This window comes from Carassius auratus, chromosome 18 (assembly GCF_003368295.1).
Source record: "Carassius auratus strain Wakin chromosome 18, ASM336829v1, whole genome shotgun sequence".
NCBI lineage: Eukaryota > Metazoa > Chordata > Actinopteri > Cypriniformes > Cyprinidae > Carassius > Carassius auratus.
Window position 1 is genome coordinate 10,696,602 of NC_039260.1, and position 10,000 is coordinate 10,706,601.

At 41.0% G+C, this 10,000-nt stretch overlaps 1 long non-coding RNA gene and 1 pseudogene across 1 annotated transcript; both read left to right on the top strand.

Moving 5' to 3' along the window:
* The first annotated feature begins 250 nt into the window (after positions 1–250).
* Positions 251–4,878, top strand: LOC113118433 (uncharacterized). Its single transcript, XR_003294319.1, has 5 exons — positions 251–371; positions 471–551; positions 629–790; positions 2,632–2,665; positions 4,537–4,878. It is a non-coding gene; the product is annotated as an uncharacterized LOC113118433 (long non-coding RNA).
* Positions 4,879–6,950: 2,072 nt separating this feature from the next.
* Positions 6,951–10,000, top strand: part of LOC113118434 (transient receptor potential cation channel subfamily M member 7-like) — a 27,834-nt pseudogene continuing 24,784 nt past the window's right edge.

The following is a 10,000-nucleotide window of genomic DNA, read 5'->3' on the forward strand; positions in this document are numbered from 1 at the left end:
TATATTGTGGCATATAATTACTGAATCACAATATAAATCTATTATCATTACACATTCTCCTTCGATTCATCTAATTAAAGGAGAATTACTTGTAAAAACATTGTTTCAAAGTAGCGTTACAGTAAATTCTTCTTCTGCCTTCAGCAGATTATAGTTCACACTGTAACAATATACAGAAAGCATGTGTGAAGTGTTCATGGTTCTGGTGTGTGTGTTGTGTGTGTGTGTGTGGTGTGTGTGTGTGGTGTGTGTGTGTGTGTGTGTGGTCCAGCTGCCGGTGGTGATGCGTATCCCACAGTTCTCTGCGCTGGCTCAGAATCTGTGTATGATGCAGTTCTCCATCCTGGGATACGGTGACATCATCATACCAGGTCAGACACTGCCCGGCGGGCGGGGGCTAGGGCCAGGGCGGGGCCAGCAGCTCTGAGCCGTGATGATGAATGTGTGTGTGTGTGTGTGTGTGTGTGCAGGTCTGCTGGTGGCCTACTGTCACAGGTTTGACGTGTGGATGGGGAACTCCAGAAGAGTCTACTTCATCTCCTGCACCGTGGGTACGAGCTTCTCCTGATGATCCTCCTGCAGCAGAGACTGTGCTCTAACGGCTGTGTGTGTGTGTGTGTGTGTGCAGCGTACGCCGTGGTCTGCTGCTGACCTTCGTTGTGATGCTGTTGTCTCAGATGGGTCAGCCAGCGCTGCTGTACCTGGTTCCCTGTACGCTCCTGACCAGCTCCGTCCTCGCGGCGTCCGCAAGGAGTTCACACACTTCTGGAGCGGCTCGGGGACGTATCAGGTGACCACACGTGATTCATGAGCTCGTAACACACACACACACACACACACACTTCAGTTTCTTCACCTCACACGCAGCGATCGCTTCAGTGACGCTCATGAATTAAAGCCGCAGAATAGACTCGAGGAAACACAATATATAACTAAACTTCACTATGAGATTCAGTTTCAAAGATGCATTTAATGATTAAAACTAGAGTTTATATGAACACTACCGTCTAGAGTTTGGGGTCAGAAAGATGTTTTCTTCTGCTCATCAAGGATGAATTTATTTGATCAAAAATACAGGAAGAAATGTAATATTGCTAAACATTATTACGATGTAAGTAACGTTTTTCTGTTGTAATATAATTCCAATGTAATGTATTTCTGTGATGCTCCGCTGTATTTCCAGCATCATTCCTTCATTCATTCTTCAGTGTCACATGATCTTCAGAAATCAGAATAATATGATGATTATTATTAGATTATCAATGATCAAATAGCAATCTTTTCTAACAATATACACTACTGTTCAAAAGTTGGAGTTAAGAAATTAAAACTTTCATTCAGCGAGGATGTGATAAATTAAGAAGTGACAGCAAAGATTTCTATTTGGAATAAATGCTCTTCTTTTTTACTTTTTATTCATCAAAGAATCCTGAAAAAAGTATTGCAGTTTAACACATATATGATTGATCATTGATAATTCTAATAATAAATCATCATATTATTCTGATTTCTGAAGATCATGTGACACTGAAGACTGGAGGAATGATGCTGAAAATACAGCGGAGCATCACAGAAATAAATATTTTAAAGGATATTAAAATAGAACCATTATTTGATATTGTAATAATATTTACAAGATTACTGTATTTTTCAGATTTTTTTTGATCAAATAAAAGCAGCGTCGATGAGCAGAAGAGACTTCTTTAAAACATTACAAGTCTCACTGATCCCAGACTGTTGACCGGTGTGTGTGTGTGTGTGTATCTGTGTGTGTGTGTGTGTGTGTGTGTCTGTCTGTGTCTGTGGGTATGAGTGAGTGTGTGTGTGTGTCTGTCTGAGTCTCTCTGTGTGTGTGTGTGTGTGTGTGTGTGTGTGTGTGTGTGTCTGTCTGAGTCTCTCTCTGTGTGTGTGTGAGTGTGTGTCTGTGTCTTTGTGTTTATGTAGAAAGGTGAGCTGATGAAGAACAGTTTATTCACTTTATATGCTTTTAGACATGAAAAACATCCACGTTTCACATCATTATTGTGTGCTTTAATAATAGAATCAATAGAATCAGGTATGTGATGAAATAAACAGAGTGAACTGAATCAGTTCATTAACCGAACTGTCCAAAAGAATCAGTTCACAGAGAAGAATCATATTTCCCTGTTTGACTCTCTTACAGTAATAATGCTGTACATACAGTAATGATCAGTTCCGATCATAAGATCTCAGAATATCATCAGGAGACACGGCAGTCATTTAATGTTCCCTGATATGATTTATTTGACTCTTAAAGTGACGGTAGCCATTGACTTGTATATTATGATACACAGAGTAGCACAGCTTCAGCTAAAAATCATCTTTACTCTTTTACTGGAGACAAACAGTGGTCTGAGTTAATCAGCAGCAGATGTTCATGGGTTCGATTCCAGGGAATGCATAAACCTTAAATGCACTGTAAGTCTGCATACTAAGAGCAAGCTAAAGTTTTTAAAGTCTCAGCATATTTGCCTAAACAATATAATGTATCTGTGTTTCTGGACGGGGACTTCTGTGTGTGTGTGAGAGAGAGGTGTGTTATCCAAGAAACACATTTATGTGTGTGTATGCTGTGTTGTAAGACTTGAAATGTGACTTGATCTCCATCAGGTCCTGGACGAGTCTAGGAAGCCCTTGTTATCAGGTTTGAGCTCTTGTTTTCCTCCTCCTCCTCCATCACTTCTGCTCAGTGCTGCCCTCTGTCTGTCTGTCTGCATGTGTTCCTGCTGCTTCCTGCTCTAATGCGTCACTTCCTGTAGTGCACGTGTTCACCACACGGTGGCGCTACAGTACACGTCTAGATGAGCTGCTTCTGTTTCTCCAGCATGTTTATCTGATTTATTTCAGTTTCTCTCCTGCTAGTTTGATTCAACTAACACACTGTCAAGTGTAGATATAGATGCCAATATATCGTTTAAAATGTGTGTGTGTGTGTGTGTGTGTGTGTTTGTACAGGTGCTGGTCATATAATTAGATATAATCAAAAAGTTGATCTATTTCTCTAATTCCATTCAAAAAGTGAAACTTGTATATTATGTTCATTACACACAGACTGATATATTTCAAATGTTTATTTCTGTTAATTCTGATGATTATAACTGACAACTAAGGAAAATCCCAAATTCAGTATCTCAGAAAATTAGAATATTGTGAAAAGGTTCAATATTGAAGACCCCTGGTGCCACACTGTAATCAGATAATTAACTCAAAACACCTGCAAAGCCTTTAAATGTTCTCTCAGTCTAGTTCTGTAGGATACACAATCATGGGGAAGACTGCTGACCTGACAGTTGTCCAAAAGACGAGCACTGACACCTTGCATTCTGCAAGACATGGGTTTCAGCTTCGCCTTCCTCGTGTCAAGACACTCTTGAACAACAGACAGCGTCAGAAGTGTCTCGCTTCAGAAAGGACTGGACTGCTGCTGAGTGCTCCACAGTTATGTTCTGTGATGAAAGTAAATCAGGGTCCCAGAGTCTGGAGGAAGAGAGGAGAGGCACACAATCCTCGTTGCTTGAGTCCAGTGTAGAGTTTCCACAGTCAGTGATGGTTTGGGCTGCCATGTCATCTGCTGGTGTTGGTCCACTGTGTTTTCTGAGGTCAAAGGTCAACACAGCCGTATACCAGGAAGTTTTAGAGCACTTCATGCTTCCTGCTGCTGACTAACTTTATGGAGATGCAGATTTCATTCTCCAACAGGACTCTCACCTGCACACAGTGATAAAGCTTCCAGCACCTGGTTTAAGGACCATGGTGTCCCTGTTCTTAATTTGCCAGCAAACTCCCCTGACCTCAACCCCAGAGAGAATCTATGGTGTATTGTGAAGAGGAAGATGTGATATATCAGACCCAAGAATGCAGAAGAGCTGAAGGCCACTATCAGAGACACCTGGTCTCTCATAACACCTGAGCAGTGCCACAGACTGATCCACTCCACGCCACGCCGCATTGCTGCAGTCATTCAGACAGAAGGAGCCACAACTCAGTATTGAGTGCTGCACATGTTCATACATTACATCTTCATACATTTCAGTTGGACAAGATTTCTAAAAATCCTTTCTTTGCATTAGTCTTAAATTATATTCTAATTTTCTGAGATATTGAATTTGGGATTTTCCTTAGTTGTTGGTTATAATCAGCAAAATTAAAATAAACATTTGAATATTCAAATATATTCTAATTATATTACCAGCACCTGTGTGTGTGTGTACATACATATATATATATATATATATATATATATATATATATATATATATATATATATATATATATATATATATATATAAGCATTAATATCTATGTATAAATCATGTACGTTTTGAATTTTTCCATGAAAGTTATTGATGAATCATGCTGCATGAGAATATTGTTCATAAGTCTCATTGTATCAAAACTAAAATGAAAACACATTTACAGATGTTGTTTTCATGCTGCTGGTAGAACAATCTTTTGTTGTATGTGAGTGTAGTGCTGCTCTCTCTGTTCCAGTAACTCCTGTCTCTGTCTCTTCAGAGGGAGACGCCGGACGCACCGCTGGACTGAGGAGCTGCTGAGACTCACACTGACCAGTGTTTCCTGTGACACACAGCTGGATCTGATGAGAGTCGTGTGTGTGTGTGTGTGTGTGTGTGTGTGTGTGTGTGACCGATCATCATCACACTGGGACACTTTACTAAAACATCAGACTGTCTGAAAATTACTCTATAAGGGGCCTTAACCAGATCAACCTGCTGTTTTTTGTCTTTCACTTTTTTAATGTAATCATTTTTTAATTTTGGGGATATTTGACAAAAACCTGATGACCAGTCTAACTCTCTTTCTCTGTAATCTGAATAAATACAAATCTGAAAACTGTGTGTTTACACGTCTTCATCAGTCGAGAGCTCAGTGGAACTAGAAGACTGTGTTGCTCATATTAGTATGTGGTGGTTCTTTGACTGTTGCATGTAATTCTGAAATCAGCATATTTCAAAAAGTTCTTTGTGACAAACCACTTTGATCTGTACATTTAACAGTATCAGTCGGTCATAGCTTCACATGTCAAACCTCTAACACATGGAGGTATTTGACCAGCTAATAACTCTTTAGAGATTATAACATAAAGGGTGAAACAGCAGCAGGAAGACAGAACCAGGTATGTGTGAGCATCCTGTCTCTGGGGTCAGGTTGTGACATCACATCCTGTTTGTGTGCTCCTATTTCAGTGGAACTGCTCCAGAGTTCATTTTACGCACCACGTGAACATGTCTTTTAGAAATGTCATATAAATGCAAATAAACTCACACCAGTTGTTTTGTATCTTTAGGATTGGTGTTTGGATTGCAGTGTGAATCAGAACTAAATGTATTTTTATGGGATGAAGTTAGACCCAAGATGATTAATAGATGCACGCAAAAATATCAATGTACTACATCAATTTAATACATGTATCTAAAGAACCACAAACAAATGCCTTTCAATTTGATTCGGGATTAAATGATTGTGCAGCGATTTGTACACATACAGATATGTTTGCTAATATAAATGTTCTGTTCTGCATTAATATATCATACATTGCTCATGCAAAAAGGAATCCACGCATTTGTGGATCGGGTGACACGCGTGCATTAAATGACGAGTCGATCCTGTTCGGTTACTTTCGTTCCGCACTTTACGCCTTGCCCGATCCACACACACACACACACACACACACACACACACACACAGAGCCACAGAGAAACATGAGATGACCACTAGATGGCACTACAGCCCACTCACGCGCATTCCACTGTGCACAGTTTATGATCGTTACATTGTGTTTTCTTTGTTTCTTTTTGGTTTGGCTATTCTCCTCTGTCCGTATACATACAATAATGATGTTTAATTGAACTTGTTCTAACTTCATCCCATATTTTTTTGGTCTGGGGCAAAGGAAAGGAGAGTTGAACTGATGATCACTGAATCCTCAATGAACTTGTGCTGGAAATGACTCTATTATTGAATTCTTGGGTTATTAACAATCACATTTCCTACTTGACACTGTAAAGCTGCTTTGACACCAGTATTGTATAAAGTGCTATGTAGAAACACTTCTTGTCTGCTTGAGTGTGTGTGTTTGTATTAGTTAGTGTGTGTTTGTCCAAACTGCCAGTGGCTGCTGGTGAGTGTTTGTGTATGTGTGTGTGTTTGTGTATGTATGTGTGTGTGTGTAGGGGTGTCACGATATACCGACAATAACCGTGATATTCAAAGCAACAATTATCGATATCGTGTTAATTTTGTGTGTGATGATATACTGGTGTAAGTGAGAACCGCAATATTTAAAATGAAGTTCTCTTATGATAACACCACAATATAGCGCTTAAAACAAAATACATTGCATCAAAGCAACTGAACAACATTCATTAGGAAAACAGTGTCTCAATAATGCAAAATGATAGTTAAAGGCAGTTCATCATTGAATTCAGTGATGTCATCTCTGTTCAGTTAAATAGTGTCTGTGCATTTATTTGCAATCAAGTCAATGATATCGCTGTAGATGAAGTGACCCCAACTAAACAAGCCAGAGGCGACAGCGGCAAGGAACCGAAACTCCATCGGTGACAGAATTGAAGTGTGCGCGTGTGTGTGTGTGTGTGTTAAGTGTGAGTGAGTGAGAGTGTTAGAGTGTGAGTGAAAGTGTGAAGTGTGTTATTGAGAGTATGCGTGTGTGTTAAGTGTGAGTGAGTCTTAGTCATGGATTTATTGTGCTGTGAGGATTAATATTGTTCCGGATGATCATCACCATACTCCTGTACAACTTCTCTCTCTCACACACACACACACACACACACACACTTCCAGCAGTGTGTCTGTAGGCTAGCGTGAGACGCGAGGCCGCTCCTCCCCGAGCATGTGACGCGCATGTGACGCGCTGCAGGCTGACTCAGCGGGGGACGGGCTCAAACCCGACTCCGTCACGCCGCGTCAGTCCGGAGTCGCACAATTATGAAAAATCCACCTTCCGCTGGAGCTGCAGCGGACGCACACGACTCCCACCGCCGCCACCGGGCTTTCCTTGCAAGGCTTACCGAGCAGCACGGCGCCGATAGATGGCTAGACGCCCCGGATCAGCGCCTCGAGAGTCTGAACGGTGAAGAGAATGGTACGGAACCCTGTCGCTTTCTTTCGTTTGCGTGGCGCGGGCGCCGAGTGCGTGTTTGCTGCATGAGACGGACGCGCTGACAGCTGAGCTCCGCTGAGGCTCGGGCGTCGCGTCGCGTCGAGGCTTTCTGGCTCGTGGTTCGCCGCTAGCTTTAGCTGCTGTGAGTGACGCGTGTGCGCACCGAGCCCCGGTACCGGCGAGGTCTGGCGTCGCGTTCACGCTGCCGTAGTACGCAGATCTCAATGATCGCGCGCGTCCACAGTCATAGCCTCCGGTGATGGAAACAGTCGCGTTAGCTTAACGTTAGCTGCTCGCGCGCAGTCGCTTTCTCCGCTCCCTGACATTAGCGGACTAAACAGCTTCACGCAGAGAGCCGTGATAACATTAATGACAGTTAAATACAACAGAATTGATAAACAGAAGTACCGAGTTGGCGCCGCGCGCGGATGCTGGATGGCGCGAGTTCTGAGGAAATGCCTGCGACGCTTGTGTCACGCGTTGGATTTTCGATGTCGCGCTGTTTTTCTGTTCAGTAATACTTTGAAAATGTGTTTGTGTTCATGAAAACGAATTTAAGTTGTAACCCGACGCTCCTCTCCCTCAGCGCATGCTGTCAGTGAGGCGGCGGGAGCGCGCACGGAGCGTCACGTGTCCTCACGTACACGCGCGATTAATCAAGTAACGTTAAAGTAAAAATAAAGAAAAAGGTCGAATCCAGCAATGGTGAGTGATTTGTATGCAGCTCAAAATGATAAAAAGTGATAATATTGAAGTCTTATGTTTTGAAACTGACTTGACCAAAAGTGTTGATGAGCGTCTGTTTGTCCTTTGTCATTAGTGCAAACTGACTGAAAACTTAAAAAATAAAAAAAACATTTAATAGAAGAACCATTTTTGGTTCCCCAGAGAACATTTTTATGAACCACTATTAAAAACAACCATGTTTTCTTGTAAAGATGGGGTATAATGATTAACCGCAAGCAGGTTGAAAATCAGTTAAAATATGTGACTTCAAATCAGTTGAGATTCAAAACAAATTACGATTCAGTTAGTGGAAGGAGTTTTTATGAATGTGTGTCTGAGGGGAGCTTACTGTCTTTAAAGTTTAGATGGTATCTTCTCTCTGCATATTAAAGTTCATGAGTGCAGCTCTGCTTTGTTTACAGCGGTAACCAAGGAAACGCTTTAAGCTCCACATGTCACATGCTGCGTCACCTGCTGGCCGAGAGTGGATCTGCGTCTCGTTCAGCTCGTCTGCTGCTTCTGTTTCGTACTGATGTTTTATGTATAGTTTCACAAAACTGAAGTCTGATCATTCTGTTTTTGCTTCAAAATTCGAAATTATATAATTTAATTAAGATTAAAAACTCATGTTGCATGTATCCAGCATCTTTGTTTGAATCATGATCGAAATGCAGTGGTTGCCTTTCATTTTAAATGGACAGAAGACAAGCAAAGCCTTATTTTTAGTTTATATGAAGAGATTTTTTTTTATTTGTCACTTATTTATTTGATTAAATATAATTTTGTTTAAAAAAAAAACTAAACAAATCGGATCGTGAGTTGAGTGCATCGTTGCATCCCTAGTTTACTGTAGTAAAGTGACATTATTCCAGAATTCATTCTAAGCATCTCTACATGAGGGTGTTCAGTCTCTCTGATGGTTTGAGGTCTTGTCTCCTGACCTGTGGTCATTCTGGAGGACTGGAACCAGATTTACCTGTTCTACAGGGTTCTTCAGGCCCTAGAGCTGAATTTGTAGTCTAAACGAGTTCAGCTGACCTTAATGACCTCTGTGAGAACACAATGTGAAGGGATGTGTCTCAAGGCTGATTTGTACTGCTCAATGCTCAGTTTTGGAGAATCGTTGGTAAACTGGACTTCAATATGAAATGTATTTCAATCAGTTGGATAAATGAGTTTGGTGGTTGATTGAAGTAAAGTGGATGGAGCTGTAGAACGAAGCGTCTCATAGTCTTTATTGTTGTTCTGGAAGCTTTCGGTCTCGCCCTCATGTCAGTCAAACTTTGTTTCTTCACTGGAACACATTTGAGAAATGTTTTGAGTGTTTTATGATCATACATTGACAGTCAGTGCAGTCCAGTGTTGCTTGGTTCCTTCATAGTGTTCTTTAAAACATCTTTTTTCATGTTCCACAGAAGAGAGTCATTGACATCATGAGGAGCAAATGAGTGTCACTTACATTTTGTATTGTGTACATGCATGTTTTTATATTGTGGTTGTGATTACATCTATAATAACACTGTTGACCGAACCACTTCACCAAACCTAACCTGACCTCCAAACCTAACCATAACCATATCCCGTCTCTAATGTGTTTGTGCTATTCAATAAGTGCATTATACCTAACAATTATTAGTTTTTATATAAGTACATAGTAGTTAAAGACACCCAATATAACCTTGGACCGTATTCATATATCGTATTAATGTAAATGTGTAGTTTTGATGAGATTTCTGATGATTGACGCTGACAGCAGCAAACAGATCAGTAGAGCGACTGGAGGAACCTGTTTGAGGTTAATTGCTCTGTTCTGACCCATTAGTGGAAGAGAGAACGTGTCTCGAGTGTCTCAGAGCATCAGTGACGTCACACAGCTCCCGTCATTCAAACTAACCTGTGCTGTTCAGAGATCTCTAGACTAGTTTAACTTCAGACTCGTGAACGCGTGATTTTCAGTGTTTTCTTGACTTATTGATTGATCGGTGAATCGACTGTGTGTTCCTTATGTTGATGCGTGTCTGTGATCTGTGCTTCAATCAGATATTGTTAGTAGATGATCTCTGATCTGATAGACGTACAGAGACGAATGTGTGAGCGTTTCAGGAAGAA